This window comes from Miniopterus schreibersii (genome assembly GCF_964146895.1).
Source record: "Miniopterus schreibersii genome assembly, chromosome: 2".
NCBI lineage: Eukaryota > Metazoa > Chordata > Mammalia > Chiroptera > Miniopteridae > Miniopterus > Miniopterus schreibersii.
In genome coordinates this window covers 98,331,304-98,347,083 of record NC_138102.1, presented here as the reverse complement: position 1 = coordinate 98,347,083, position 15,780 = coordinate 98,331,304, and the positions used below count along the sequence as shown (strand labels likewise).

At 39.2% G+C, this 15,780-nt stretch overlaps 1 protein-coding gene across 1 annotated transcript in view; it reads left to right on the top strand.

The window, feature by feature from the left end:
- Positions 1–12,158: 12,158 nt before the first annotated feature.
- Positions 12,159–15,780, top strand: part of FRY (FRY microtubule binding protein) — a 508,702-nt gene continuing 505,080 nt past the window's right edge. Inside the window, exon 1 of the mRNA XM_081126905.1 lies at positions 12,159–12,332. The gene's annotated coding sequence lies outside the window, so the exon portion shown is untranslated. The remainder of the gene's footprint in view (positions 12,333–15,780) is intronic.

Here is a 15,780-nt window from a genome sequence, read left to right as displayed (position 1 = left end):
TTTATCCACTCATCCACTGATGTACACTTGGGCTACTTCCAAATCTTGGCTATTGTAAATAACACTGCAATGAGCATAGGGGGGCATATATTTTTTCAAATTACTGTTTTAGGTTTCTTTGCATAAATTCCTAGAAGTGGAATCACTGGGTCATAAGGCAGTTCCATTTTAAATTTTTTGAGGTAACTCCATACTACTTTTTACAGTGGCTCCACCAATATTTATTCCCACCAACAGTACACAAGGGTTCCCTTTTCTCCATATCCTTGACAATATTTGTTTGTTGATTTATTGATGATAGCCATTCTGACAGGTGTGAGGTGATATCTCATTGTGGTTTTAATTTGCATTTCTCTAATGATTAGTGACATTGAACATCTTTTCAATGCAGTTACCAGTTTGAAGGAGATAAGGACAGGGGAACTTAAACCACATGTTGAATGCTATGCATATTGGCCATCTGTCTGTCCTCTTTGGAGAAGTATCTACTCAGGTCCTTTGCCCATTTTTCAATTGGATCATTTTTATTTGATGTTGAATTTTATAAGTTCTTTATAAATTTCAGATATTAACCTCTTATCAGATGTATAATTGGTGAATATGTTCTGCCATTAGGTGGATTGTCTTTTCATTTGTTTTTATCCTGACCTGAGGATAAGTTTATTGATTTTAGTGAGAGAGAGAAACATTGATGTGAGAGATAAACATTGATCGGTTGCCTCCTATACGCACCCTGATGGGGGATCTAACCCACACCTAGCCAGGGAGTCTTTTTGTTTCATTGATGGTTCCTTTGCTCGCCAAAAACTTTTTACTTTGATGCAGTCCCAATATGTTTTCTTTTGTTTCCCTTGCCTGAGGAGATATATCAGGAAAAATATTACTACGAGAAATGTCCAAAATTTTACTGTCTATGTTTTCTTCCAGGATTTTTATGGTTTTGTGACTTACATTTAAGTCTTTAATCTATTTGGAGTTTATTCATGTTTATGGTGTAAGAAGGTGGTCTAGTCCAGCTGGAGTGTCTCAGTGGTTGAGCGTCAACCCATGAACCAAGAGGTCACCGGTTTGATTCCAGGTCAGGGCACATGCCCAGGGTTGTGGGCTTAATCCCCAGTAGTAGATGTGCAGAAGGCAGTCGATCAATGTTTCTCTCTCATTGATGTTTATATCTATCTCTCTATCCTTCTCCCTTCCCCTCTCTCTAAAATCAATAAAATATTTTTTTAAAAAAAGAAGTGGCTTAGTTTCATTTCTTTGCATGCATCTGTCTAATTTTCCAAAAACATTTATTAAAAAGACTGTCTTTACCTCATTGTTTTTGCCTCTTTTGTCAAATATTAATTGACTGTATAGATGTGGGTTTATTTCTGGGCTCTCTGTTCTGTTCCATTGATCTATATGTCTGTTTTTATGCCAGTACCATGCTGTTTTGATTAATATGGCCTTGTAGTATAGTTTGATATCAGGTAGCATGATTCCTCCAACTCTGTTCTTCTTTCTCAAGATTGCTATTGCTACTAGGAGTGTTTTGTAGTTCCATATACATTTTTGGAATATTTGTTCTAGTTCTGTGAAATATGCCATTGGTATGTTGATAGGAATTGTGTTGAATCTATAGATTGCTTTGGGTAGTATGGACATTTTAACGATGTTAATTCTTTCTATCCGTGACCATGGTATATACTTCCACTTATTTCAATCTTCTTCAATTTCTTTCTTCAGTGTTTTATAATTTTCTGAGTACAGGTCTTTTACATCCTTTGTTCATTTTATTTCCAGGTATTTTATTCTTTTTGAAACAATTGAGAATGGAATTGCTTTTTTTAGTTTCTCTTTCTGATCGTTCATTATTGGTGTATAAAAATGCAACTGATTTCTGGATGTTTATTTTGTAGCCTGCTACTTTATTGAATTCATTTATCAGTTCTAGTAGTTTTTGTGGAATCTTTAGGGTTCTCTATATACAAGATCATGTCATCTGCTAATAATGACTGTTTTACTTCTGTCTTTCCAATCTGAATGCCTTTCGTTTCTTCTTCTTGTCTGATTGCTGTGGCTAGGGCTTCCAGTAACATTCCTGTCTTGTTCTCAATCTTGAGGAAAATGTTTGTAGTTTTTCCCCATTGAGTATGTTGTTGGCTGTGGGTTTGTCATATATGGCCTTTATTTGTTGCGGATGTTCCTGCTATTCCCACTTTGCTGAGAGTTTTTATCAGAAATGGGTGCTGGATTTTATCAAATGCTTTTTATGCATCTATTGATATGATTGTGTGGTTTTTATCCTTCATTTTGCTTATGTAGCATATCACATTTATTGATTTGCAGATATTGAATCAACCTTGTATCCCAGGAATAAATCTTACTTGATCATGGTGTATGATTTTTATTTTATTTTTTTATTGATTGATTCTAGAGAGAGAGAGAAACATTGATTTGTTGTTTCACTTATTTATGCTTTCATTGGTTGATTCTTCTATGTGCCCTGACTGGAGATCAAACCAGCAACCTTAGTTTATGGGGATGACACTCTAACCAACTGAGCTACCAGATCAGGATCTTGTATATGATCTTTTTAATGTATTTCTGGATCTGGTTTGCTAATATTTTGTTGAGGATTTTAACATTTATGTTCATTGGGGATACTGACTCATAATTTTCTTTCTTTAGTGTCTTTACCTGGTTTTGGAATGGGATAATGCTGGCCTCATAAAATGAGCTTTGGGAATCTTCCCTCCTCTTGAAATTTTGGAATAGTTTGAGGATGGTGCTAGTTCTTCTTTGAATGTTTGGTAAAATTCACCTGTGAAGCCATATGGTCCAGGACTTTTGTTTGTTTGGAAGTTTTGATCACTGCTTTTTCACTAGTTGTAATCTGTCCGTTCAGATTCTCCAATTCAGTTTTGGAAAGTTGAATTTTTCTAGGAATTTATCCATTTCTTCCAAATTGTCCAATTTGTTGGCATGTAGTTGTTCATAATATTTTCTTACAGTCCTTTGTATTTCTGTGGTGTCACTTATTTCTTTTTCATTTCTGATTTAATTTACTTAGGGTTTCGCTCTCTCTCTCTCCTTTTTTTTAATGAGTCTGGTTAAAGGTTTGTCAATTTTGTTTATCTTTTCAAAGAACCAGCTCTTGGTTTCATTGATCTTTTTTGTATTTTTTTAGACTCTACTTCTCTTATTTCTGCTCTGATCTTTATTATTCCTCCTGTTTACTCATTTTGGGCTTTGTTTGTTGTTGTTTTTCCCCCAAGTTCCTTTAACTGTGAAGCTGACTTTTGAATTAAAGTGCAAGGTTTACATGTACCTCTACTAAATTATATTCATCTCATTTCTGTAGATTCTTAATGTATAGCTGGATTATCATCATGTTACTCAACACAATTGTTATTCCTCTTGGCTTAATGCTACACATCAATTCGAAGGCAGATAATTTTCACCAAAACAACCAATTAAAAAAAAAGTTGAAAACTGAAATTCGGTATTTTAATTGGGGTGGAGGTTGCACAGGTATGCACATTCAACAAAACTCATCAAACTGTACATTTAAAATGAGTACTTGCCTTTTTGTATTATGTTTTCCTTCCCTACCATCCTGATGGCTGGGACTCATTGTAACTCATCCTCAACAATGCAAACAACCTGAAGATGAGGGAGCAACTTATTGAGAACCCCTGCATGACCATTTTGAGTACAGTCCCTTGTGACTGGGAATATTCACTTTCCACTCTTAGGTGACAGAAAAACAAACTCCTTTCATTTTTCCTACATTTTTTTGAAAAAATTTCAAGTAACTTTTTTTTCAAGTTTTATTGAGAAATAATTGACATACATCACTGTGTAAGTTTAATGCGTACAGCATGATGGTTTGACTTACATATATTTTGAAATGATTACTACAGTAGGTTCAAGTAACATCCATCTTCTCATATAGATACAATAAAAAGAAAAAAGAAAAAAAGAAAACATTCTTTCCTTGTGATGATAACTCTTAGGATCTACTCTCTTAACTTTCCTATATGGCACACAGCAGTGTTAGGTAGTCTTCATGCTGTGCATTACATTCCTTATACCTACTTATCTTATAACTGGAAGCTTGTACCTTTTGACCACCTTCCTCAAATTCCCCCTCCCCATGCCCTCTTTTCCTGAGTTTGCTTTTTCAAATATATATATATTTCAAATATATATATATATATATATTTCATATATATGTACATATATATATATATATATATATATATATATATATATATCTCCTACATATAATTGAGATCACTCAGTATTTGTCTTTCTCTGTATAACTTATTTCACTTAGCACAATAACCTCTAGGTCCATCTAAGTTATTGCAAATGGATCATTTCCTCATTTTTTATGGCTGAATGAACTTTATTTATTCATTCACTGATGGAGATTCAGGTTGTTTCCATGTCTTGGCTATTATAAATGATAATAGCTGCTATAAACGTGGAAGTGCAGATATCTTTTTGAGTTAGTGTGCTCATTTCCTTTAGATATATTCCCAGAAGTGGAATTGCTGGATCATATGGTAGTTCTATATTTAATTTTCTGAGGATCCTCCATAACGTTTTCCATAGTGGCTGCACCAATTTACATTCCTACCAACAGTACACGAGGGGTCCCTTTTATCTACATCCATGCCAGCATTTATTGTCTCTTGTCTTTTTGACAATAGCCTTCCTAACAAGCATGAGATGATATCTCATTGTGGTTTTGATTTGAATTTCCCTAATGACTAGTGATGTTGAGCATCTTTTCATGTACCTATTTGTCCATTGTATGTCTTCTTTGGAGAAATGCTTATTCAGGTCTGTCTATGTTCTGTCTATATATGGGGATTTTTGGTATTGAGTTGTATGAGTTCTTTGTATATTTTGGATATATGGTTTACAAATATTTTTCCTATTTGTATGTTTTCTTTTCATTTTTTTTGTTTGTTTGTTTCTTTTGCTGTGCAGAAGCTTTTTAGTTTGCTGTAGATCCATTTGTTTATTTTTTGTTGTTGTACTTTAGGTGTCATATAAAAAAAAATCATTACCAAGGCCCATGTCAAGGAGCTTTATTCCTATATTTTCTTCTAGGGTTTTTATGGTTGCCAGCCTTGATTTTAAGTCTAATTCATTTTGAGTTAATATTTGTGAGTAGTGTAAAATATGGGTCCCAGTTTCATTCTTTTACATGTAAATGCCTAATTATCCCAGCACCATTTATTGAAATGCTGTCTTTTCTCCATTGAGCATTCTTGTCTCCCTTATCAAATATTAGCTGACTGTATATTCTGCATATTCTTGGGTTTATTCCTAGGCTCTTGATTTTGTTCCATTAGTCTATTTTTCTGTTTTTATGTGAGTACCATACTGTTTTGATGACTACAGCTTAGAGTATAACTTGAAATCAGGAAGTGTGACGCTTCTTGCTTTGTTCTTCTTTCTCAGAATTTATTTGGCTACTTAGGGTGTTTTGTGGTTCTATATAAATTTTAGTAGTGTTTTTTTCTACTTTGCTAACAAATGTCATTGGAATTTTTATAGGGATTTCATTGACTTTATAGATGAATTTTGGTAGTACTGACATCTTAACAATATTAATTCTTCCAATCCATGAACACAGAATATCTTTCCATTTATTTTTGTGGTATTTTTAAATTTCTTCTTCAAAGTCTTACAGTTATCAGAGTAGAGTTCTTTCACTTCCTTCTTTAAATTTATTCCCAACTATTTTATTGTTTATGATGCTATTATATATTTATCTCTTTTTTTGGAAAATTCATTTTTAAAATATAGAAATATTACTAATTTTTGTAGGTTAATTTTGTATTCTGCAACTTTAGATTTAACAGGTTTTGTTTGTTTGCATGTTTATCAGTGAAGCCATCTGGTCCTGAGCTTTCTTTCACTGGAAAATTTTTGATTACTGATTCAATCTCCTTACCAGTAACTGATCTATTCAGATTTTTTTATTTCTTCTTGATGCAGTCTTGGTAGTTGTATTTTTCTAAGAATTTTTCCATTTCTTTTAGATTGTCTAGTTTGTTGACATATAATTGTTCATAGTAGCTTCTTGCAATCCTTTGAATTTTTTGGTATCAGTTGCAAAGTTTCCTTTTTTTTTTTTTTTTAAATATATCTTTATTGATTTCAGAGAGAGGAAAGGAGGGGGAGAGAGAGAGGCAGAAACATCAATGATGAGAGAGTCACTGATCAAGCCCACAACCGGGCATGTGCCCTGACTGGGAATCGAATCCAAATCGCCTAGATCCCAGGTCGACGCTCAACTGCTGAGCCACGCCCGGCCGGGCGCAAAGTTTCCTTTTTCATTTATAATTGTATTGATTTGGGACCTTTCTTTTTTTTCCATAGTTAGTCTAGCTAAGAACTTGTCAATTTTATTTAACTTTTCAAAGAACCAATCCTTCATTTTGTTAATCTTTTCTACTGTTTTTGTTCCCCATTTCTCACCTAACAGTGTAACTGGGCAAACTGAGAGTGTTAACCTGACATGACTTATTTTTCAATAATTTATACTGAATTCCAGTGGTCATTACTTTTTATTCAGTGTTCACATCTAGGCTATTAATGACCTGGTCTAGGCCCTCACTCACAATCCTCTTCAAGCTCATCAGTGATTTTACAGAAATAGTGTTTTTCTGTTTTACAAATTGGATTTAAATTTTACCTTTTCCTGTCTTTCTGTACCACTCTCAAAAGATTAACACCTGGTAATTTCCTTCTCAGCCACTTCCAGTGCCAAGAAATAGAATAAGAAATATAGTTCTTACAGGCAGGCAGGCAGGCAGGCAGGCAGAGAGAGAGAGAGAGAGAGAGAGAGAGAGAAAGAGAGAGAAAGAGAGAGAAAGAGAGAGAAAGAGAGAAAGAAAAGAAATGCAACTGTTTCAACTGGTCTAGTAAGCAAGCAAAAGATAGTTAAGAAATAATTAAAATTCATTTTTGAGAGTTTATCTACATCAAGAAAACACTTCAAGTCATTATTAAAAATATGGAAATTATTTCAGTGTCATTCTCTTTTATGCACATGCATCCATTGGGTTTTGTCTTATTATTACTTGAAGGTAACTAGAATTGCAAACGTCAATTTTCCTACATAATCACCATGAAGTTTTCCAAAAGAAAAGCAAGGGCTATAATCTTATTCTAAATGTTTGGATGTCTTCCCAGTTAAATGTCAAAACAGTAGCTTCCTTTGGGATAACTATTTTTATTTTATTTTATTGAAGAGCCTTTTAAATGGTTTATTCTGAATAATTATATATTATGCTTGACTTTCCTTTCACATAATATGATAATTTTTATTTCCTTATTCTCTATGGTAACAACTAACTTATTTTGAGCCTGTTTCTTTTCTCTCTTAAATATGTATCTACTTTCCTGGACGTGGAAGTAGGAAATGTGCAAATACACAAAGGCAGAGAACGTACAAGCAGTTAAAATGAAGACAACCATGCAACCCCCTACATTTCATCCACACAGGGCAGCTTGCTTTTTCCTGAGACTGTACATACTTCACACCCTGGGACTTTCCAGGTACTGTTTACTCAACATGTTATACTCCTTCTTTCCCTCTCATTCTCAGGCTACTGTTCCTCATTCAGGGCTCACTGTCAACTCAAAATCCACCCCCATCTTCGTGCCTTTCCTGATCACCCAGACAGAATCCAGTGTTCATGTCTCAGCTAGGTAATAGTCCCCACTATTAATTCTTTAGAGTATGCAATTGTAGCATTATTTATTATTTTTTTAAAAACCTTCATAATTTTCACATTTATACTACTTATGAAATTGTACTTTTTCATCAGGTTATTTGCTTTTGTAGTCACTATCTGCTGGTATCCTTTCAGAAATTCTACCATAAGGTAAGTGTAAGGAACCTTATGGTTGGCTGATTAAAAACACCAGGATCTGGCAGACAACCAAGCAGGGAGGCATTTTAGGTCTCCCCGCTCTTTCCTATCTTTGGTTGGCTTTTCATCCCTAGAAGCAGGTCCCATGAATATCCTATGGGGCAATAGGTCACATCCCAGTAACTCTCTGCCTTGTGACCTGGAAAAGAGGAGGCCTGCTTGAAAAGGCTGCAAAGCCCTGGCTGTGGGGCAGAGTTGACAGCTGATAGCCAACTGAGCTCATCAAACAACCCACTACCTACTTTCCAAAGATTATTTGCCACATGCCATCATGTGTGGCCCAATTAGGTCAGTCCTTTCCCTCAAATTTTTTTTCCCTGAATATGTTTAGAAAATTGTCGTGTTTAATTGCTTTTACTTTTATTAGTAAAGAATATTTATCTAGGGGTCTATCTGTCTGGTGCTGATTTTTGATAACATTCACAAAGTAACTTGTTTATTTTCATTACCTCATTTTTCCAACACATAGCTCCTCCAGAAGGGACAATACCTGCTCCTGTAAGAGGAATGCTATAGCATCCTCCTTGGTTCTCTCCAGGCCTTAAACTCCAGGGTATTAGCACTCCTTCTCCTTTTAGATTCCCAATATTTTTGTACAGAAATTTATGAAAAAGGGAATTGTAATGCTGAGATGTTAATTAAATATCAGAATCCCATGAAAGATAAAAAAATGAGCCTAAAAGGTGGAAGTGAGAAATAAAAATAAAGAAGAAAGATTTAGAGATTTTAAAGACCTTTAAAACCACTAGTAAATTATCTCTTCAGAGATGAAAAATTTCTGTAATAAATATTAAAATTATTCTTCTCTCAAGAGCTCAGTGTTTTTTTTACTGTTGAAATATTACTATTGTGCTTTCCTAGATTGAGGCTAACCTTTAAATTTCAGGCATTTAAATTTAGAGTTCAATTCAGAGCTTCTTAAAGTGCAAACAGTAATTCTCTAATGTTCTTACAACTGAGTCCCAAAGTTTTAGAGCATACATGCTATATGGGAAAATTAATATCCAAACTTCACAATGTATGTCAGCACTATAAAACATTAGTATGGAAAAAATGATTCCCTTTTTAATGGTAAAACACCATTAAACACTTAAAAATTTGTTGAAGGCCTATGGGTCCTAGGCTCTGAGGATGGGAAGAGGTTGGAGGGGGGCTGGGTGAGGCTGGATACAAGTGGGGGGAGGGGAAGTAAGGAAATTAGCAAAGCACATGACCTGCTTTCAAAAGGTGCTGAAGATCTCCTGAGTAATGAAAGGAAAGGTGAAAGGAAAGGACAATGCTGTAGGTATGCTGACAACTGTGTACTGATAATACACATAGGTAGCCTCCAGGTAAGGAGCTAAGGAGATTAGTAGCTGTGTGTGTGTGTGTGTGTGTATGTGTGTGTGTGTGTGTGGTGGTGGGGGGGGGGTTCCCCCTAAGGGCCTGTAATATTCCTACTTCTCAATTAAAAAGATCAACTCTAAGTGTGAAAACAGGTTTCATTTGCTGCTGCTTGGAAAGCTTTTTCACCTCCAGAGTTCTTTGCATGTCTAAGGAAGTTTCACAATTCAAAAGGCTGATAATGTCAAGAACATGGGGCCCAGAGCGAGAAAACTGAGATCTGTTTAGCTCCATCACTTAGAAGCTGTAGGCCTTGAGCTCAATCCCTCAGCTGTCCAGCTTCTGAGAAGAGAATTCAGGAGAGCACTGTGTGCCAGAAAGGCAGAAATGAAAGTCAGTTAATGGCACTATTGTGCCTTTCCTGGATGATGAAACTGGGTGTAGATTGAGGCCATTCACCAAAATCCACACTACACCAGGGATGGGAAAGACCCAGAGCAATTTAAATGTTCAGTTCAAGATTCAGCTGCCCCTTTTGAACTGAGCTCTAATCCACAGTGATATTTTGTCCTATGAGTAACTGTCCAGCTTCACTTCCTGTCACATCTCTTATAATGGACCACATCAGCCATTGCTAAAATAGAACAAACACTGTAAGCCAGTCCTTCCATGACTGATGCCAAGGTTCTTCCTCAGTTCTTAGTGATACCGTTGTAATTACATAGTTATTAATAATAGGAAAGGAGCAAAGGGAAGGCCAGACATTATAGGCATGTCATTTGGACAGCTTTGCCAGGAAGCTGCTATTTTACACTCTGCAGGGAACCCACCGGCCCACTCCCTGCAGATTATTGGGGGAAGGGACTGCACAAAGGGGAGATAGATGCATGCACAGTAAGTAGGGGTGACATAGGGAAGGTGCTTGTCTGTCAATCAAACCTGGGAACAGAGATTATTGGCCAGAGTGGGCAGAGCCACTGTAAACTCACGAAAATTTGGGAATACACAATCCCCTACCCAAAGGAGTTCTCTCCTTTGGATGCTGGTGCTGTCTTTCTTGGTTCTTTTGGCTTTGCTCCTGCCCATGTTCCCTACATAGTCATGTGGCCCTACGGACCCCACCCACAATGGACTGATGGAATGCAGCGGGGAACACAAACTAAGCTAGCCTGATGCTGGATTGGACTATGCCCTAACATGGTGTGAAAACTCTGGACACTGGCTTTGATCCTAGCTCTGCTTAAAGCAAAATGCATTTCTTCCTTGGAGGGACAAATGGAAATGGGACCTTGGAAACTCAGAGGTATAATTCCACAGGAATAAAGCTTTCTACTCATCCTTCTATTGGGGCCTCCAGAAATTCTTATTCTAGCAGCACCCCAAGGACCCCACTTCTACCAAAACATTAGTCCTCAAATGTGGCACTTTCCTTACCTCCCTTGGAGTAACAGACACCTTATTGTATCATAATAACTGCCCCCTCAATAGTCTGACAACAGATCATGTATAATTAATTTTTGTATCCCTTCAGAGTATCTGGTAAAGGTGGACATGGCTTATTGAATTAATTAATTAATCGATGTATGCACATAATTTTTTGCCCACGAAGAAGAGAATTGTGACATACTGCAACTATGTGCTTATGTGGGTTTCCCCAAAGCAATCTCACTCTCAGTATATTTCAGTAAGCTCTTTGAGATACAAGTGACATACCATAAAGTTCACTCAAAGTGCAATTCAGTGGCTTTTAGCATATTCAGTCATGCATCCACTGTCACCATCAAATTGCAGAACATTCTCCTCACCTCAAAAAGAAACCCCTACCCATTAGCAGCCACTCCTTATTTCCCCCACTCCCTAGCAACCACTAACCTACTTCCTGTTTTTCTGGATTTTAATTAATCTCATTACACTTACACAGAGCATCGAGTATTAGAATCATCTCTCCCATGACAATAAAATCTGAGGCAGCTTTGATTTCTTACAGAAGCATGGAATCCACCTCCTGCCTTGCAACCCTGGACAAGTGTTGAACTGAATTTACTTTCCTCATAAAATGGCAAGTGTACACGGTGTGGGAGGGCACCTTCAGGTTAGAACACCAACCTAAAAAACAAAATAAAGAACAAACAGAAACAGGCTCTTAGATATAGAGAACAGACTAATGGTTGTCAGGTGGGAGGGAGGTTGGAGGTCTGAGTGAAAAAGGTGAAGGGATTATAAGTACAAATTGGTAGTCACAAAATAGTCATGGGATATAAAGTACAGCATAGAAAATATTGCCAATAATTGTAATAACTATATGTGGTTACTGGACTTATGGGGTACTAGACTCATGGGGGAAATCACTTCATAAATTGTCTAACCACTACGCTGTACACCCGAAACTAATATAATTTTGAATGTCAACTGTGATTGACAAATAACTTTTTTAAAAAAGATCTACAAAAACAAACAAACGAAACCCCCCTCCCCCCAAACTAACAAACAAAAGAAAAAACCAACCAACAAAAACAAAACACCCTGTGGCTACAATTCCAACACCCCACCCTCAGCAACTTTCCCTGGGCTCCCTTAATAAATGTGTCTACATAATTCAGATCCCACAGCAAACTGCTGTAGCTGTCCTCCCCTGGAGAAGCTGTGTTCCCTTTCGTTTCTTTCGGTCTCTTTTCCTTTCCGATTGGCCGAGGAGAGGGACCCAGCAGAGCCTGGGAGCCAAGGCTCAGCGCCGCGCCCACAGGAAGCCTCGCCCAAGCCTGGACCCTCCTAGGCTGCGCGCTTACCGGAGCGGGAGGGCGCGGCGCGGGGCGGGGCCAGAGGCGCCGACAGCCAATCCCGGCGCGCAGGGGGCGGGGCTCCACTTGACAGTGGCCGTCGCCTGGCAGCGGAGCCAGGGCTCAGCGAGCCGAGCGCAGCGTCCCGGGTGCGAGCGGCTCGGGCAGCGGCGGCGGCGCCCGGTCCGCGTCCGCACCGGTTCTCCGTGCGGCCAGGCAGCCACCGGCGGCGGCGTCCCGGCGATGCTGCCGGCCTCCTCGGGCGCCGGAGCCCTGGCCTCTTCCTAAGGTAGTGGTCCCGCTCGCCCCCGGCCCGGGGCACCGCGGCGCGCGGGACGAGGCTCGCTGCGGCGCGGGGCCCTCGGGCCCGGGGTGGGCCGGCTGCCGGGCGGGGGGCTGGGCGGGGCTAGCGGCGGGCGGCTGTCCTGGTGAGGAAGAGGGAGGGAGCCGAGGGGGAGGTGCTGTCTCCCGGCAGCAGCTGGCGGCATCCCCATCCTCCATCCTCCTGCCTCCATGTGGTTTGAAAGAGGTTTTGTTCCGGGAGAAAGTTTGATGCTGAGACTCGAGGAGCCAGACTGGCGCCCCCAAGGCCCGCGCCTTTAAGAGAGGCAGCTCCCTGCCTGCCTGGCGCCGGTGCCCTGAACGTGGGCATGCAGGAGCCCAGGCCACCTTCTGACCTGAGCAGCGTTCCTGACACCGGCCGTCCCTGCAGGAAATTCGTCTGTGGGAACTCCCTTGGGGACCCCTATGGCTTTTGCTTGAAAGCAGTGCAGCAGGTAGCCAGTGTCCCCACGTTCTCTCCCCCTAGAATGGGCTCTGCCAAGGTCTGTACTTTCAGAGCTTCAAAAATTTGTCTGTCACCAGTGTATCCAAGGTGCCAGTGGTTACTTCTGTCACGTCTTGAATATTTTCTTTTTGCCACGGGCTTGCAATAGGCTTTCCCTGAGCGCTGGCTGCTGTGGAGCACAGGAAAGGGAGGGGAGGTTGTGGCCCAGGTCTCAGGTGGAAACAAAGACTACAGAGCATGTGTATCCACTTGAAGACAGGAAAAAGTTCCAGGCTTCAAAACAAGATGGGTTATTAGATGGGGATTATTTGCTTCACAAAACTTTCTCTAATGCAGGGAAATAATTAGAGCCAGAATGAGTTTTACACAAGATTGTGGGAACACTAAGTAGCTAAGGGTAGAGGAAGTAAAGCGGTATTGCATGGGCTTGAAATTAGCAGGTCTCAACAAATATATGTTGACTATTGCCTAATTCTAATGAATCTGATACCATTGTGATCACATGTGGATTTTCAGTTACTTTATTTCTTACCAAGACATAGTCATACCATGAGACAATTTCAGAATACCAGCTTTTGTAGCCTGGAGACACCCTTTGCCAAGGACATCAACATGCTTTGGGGTCCATATCCCCACACCAGGTAACATCATATCCATAAGGACATTTACATTATAAAGAGAAGGAAATTTCCTTAATGGTGACAGAACAGAGTTCATATATTGAACACATTCTATGTGCCAGATATATTACCAGTTGTTTTACATACATTATTACTTTAATTCTTACAATTTCTGATGAGGTGTTATTACTTTCTCTGTTTTAGAATTTAAAGAGTTTATGTCCAAGATTATATGGCAAGTGACAGGGGTGGGATTTGAACCTAGATCTGACTACCTACCCATGCTCTACTGTATGCAGAATCCCTGCCCTTCTTAAGAGAGACCTGTATGTGTTATAGTAGGAAATCCAACTATGGCAACATAGATTGTGTCTACTGGCCTCCTTGACCAGACCACTTTATAGAATAGCTTCTCTTTCTGGGAGACCATCACTGTATGCCTGTGCCCAGCAGGTGTTTTCTTCACCAAGGAGTGACATCAGGGACTCCCAGACTCTCCTCTACCCTCAGTCTTGAGCATGTAAATCAGATGGGCATCTCCAGACACAAACTACTTGCCCTTTCAGATAAGCTGATTCAGAAGACAGGTAACTGAGTTTTTCCCTCACCAGCAAACACAGAGCAGTCTCTACCTTCACAGTCATCAAGTCTGTTTTAGGTCTGCACATATATGTACACCTCACCAGTAAGCAGCAACACATCCCCTTCAGTGTTCACATTGTCTCACTCATCCTCTAGACAGAGGCCAGCCTACATAAAAGGAAAGGCCAAAATGAAGTCACTGCAGAAGGAAGTAGTACCCTAGGGATTCCCTGGATTGTCCTCTGCTGACCAGAAAGGAAAATAACATATGGCCCTGGGAGCAGGAACCAGCCTTCACATGCCATGTATATGCTGTAGCCTGTTGTCAACACTGTTGAAGATATGTGCTTACTATATACAAACCCTTTTACATGCTGTCTTGCGATGTATGTGGCCACACACCTATTTCTGATTTGATTACTCACTTTTATACTTAAGTAGTTGTCACTTGGCTGAACAGTATAAAAAACTGATTTCACAGGTGTGCCACAGTAAATTTTGAAGCTGCACTTAAAAACAATTGTCTGCTACTATAATCTACAGCTATTGTTTTATTATTTCCCTTCCCTAGTGTGTGTGTGTGTATGTATGTATGTATGTATGTATGTATTCTCACCCATGGTATAGTTTCAGCTCTCTCTGGTTCTGAAATGATTGGCAGTAATAAGCCTAAAAGGAATAAGTGCATTTTTGAGCTGTGACCATATGCTGCTTGGAAACAGATCCCTGTGGTTGGCATTTTACTCATGTTATTCTAGTGCTAAGAATCTCAAAGTCCCATATGCGTGCTTTGGGATTTCAAGTGGACTCTCCTGTCTAATTATTTCACTCGATCCCCTGCAGCAGTGTTTGGGTTTTAGTTTAGAAGACAGCCCCACTATCTCTCCCCCAACATCTCTAAACTCCCTCAAACTGGAGCAGCACTAATTAAAGCTGGGAAAGTAGAGTGTGCGGTGTGCTCATTGTCACTCTCTTATACCAGGATGGAAAGTGTACTAGAAACATGATTGGGATAGAGTGAAGTAGACGTCTTTAAAATGACTAGTGATTTACAAAACTCTACCAAATTATTGATATCGCACAGTTTGCCTAAAGTTGGGTTCATGCAAATACCTCGTTAACTTAAAACTGTCCAATATCAACAAACTTCCACTCTGTATTCTCTTCTATTTGTAAAACCTCTAACTAGCAAACCATCTTTATTTCCAGGTGTCATCAAATCTTAAATGCCATCAGTTGTAAGACATAGCATTATTTTTATTTTATACAAAAAGTAAGAAAATACTCCCAATTATGTTATGACATGGCACTTTAACAGTGGTCTTCCATGACACTGCATGTTTAGTCACACTAGTCTCAGTGCTTTCAAGTTTCCTTCATCTCTGTATGGGTTTTGGTACTTTCTCCTGCTGGTACCTTCACTGGTATTGCTTAGGGAGCCATAGATGATCAGTTTGCATATATCTTAATAACACACTATAATACAGATTCATCTTCTGTGTCTTCCCTCAGTTTGGTAAAGCGTTTGGATTTTGCTTTGCAAGATAATATGGAAATGTCAGGTGAAGCCAAATGTTTCCTTTAGTACTTACTGTAACAGTTATGCCCCATTGCTCTGTTTCTGTGCCTTGGTGCACACACAGTAGCATCTTTCTGTGCCAAATCATGGTGTAATCATTTTGAAAACCATTTAAATGGCAGTTATGCAGACATGTGCAGTGACAACGATGCCTATACCTTAGTAGAAA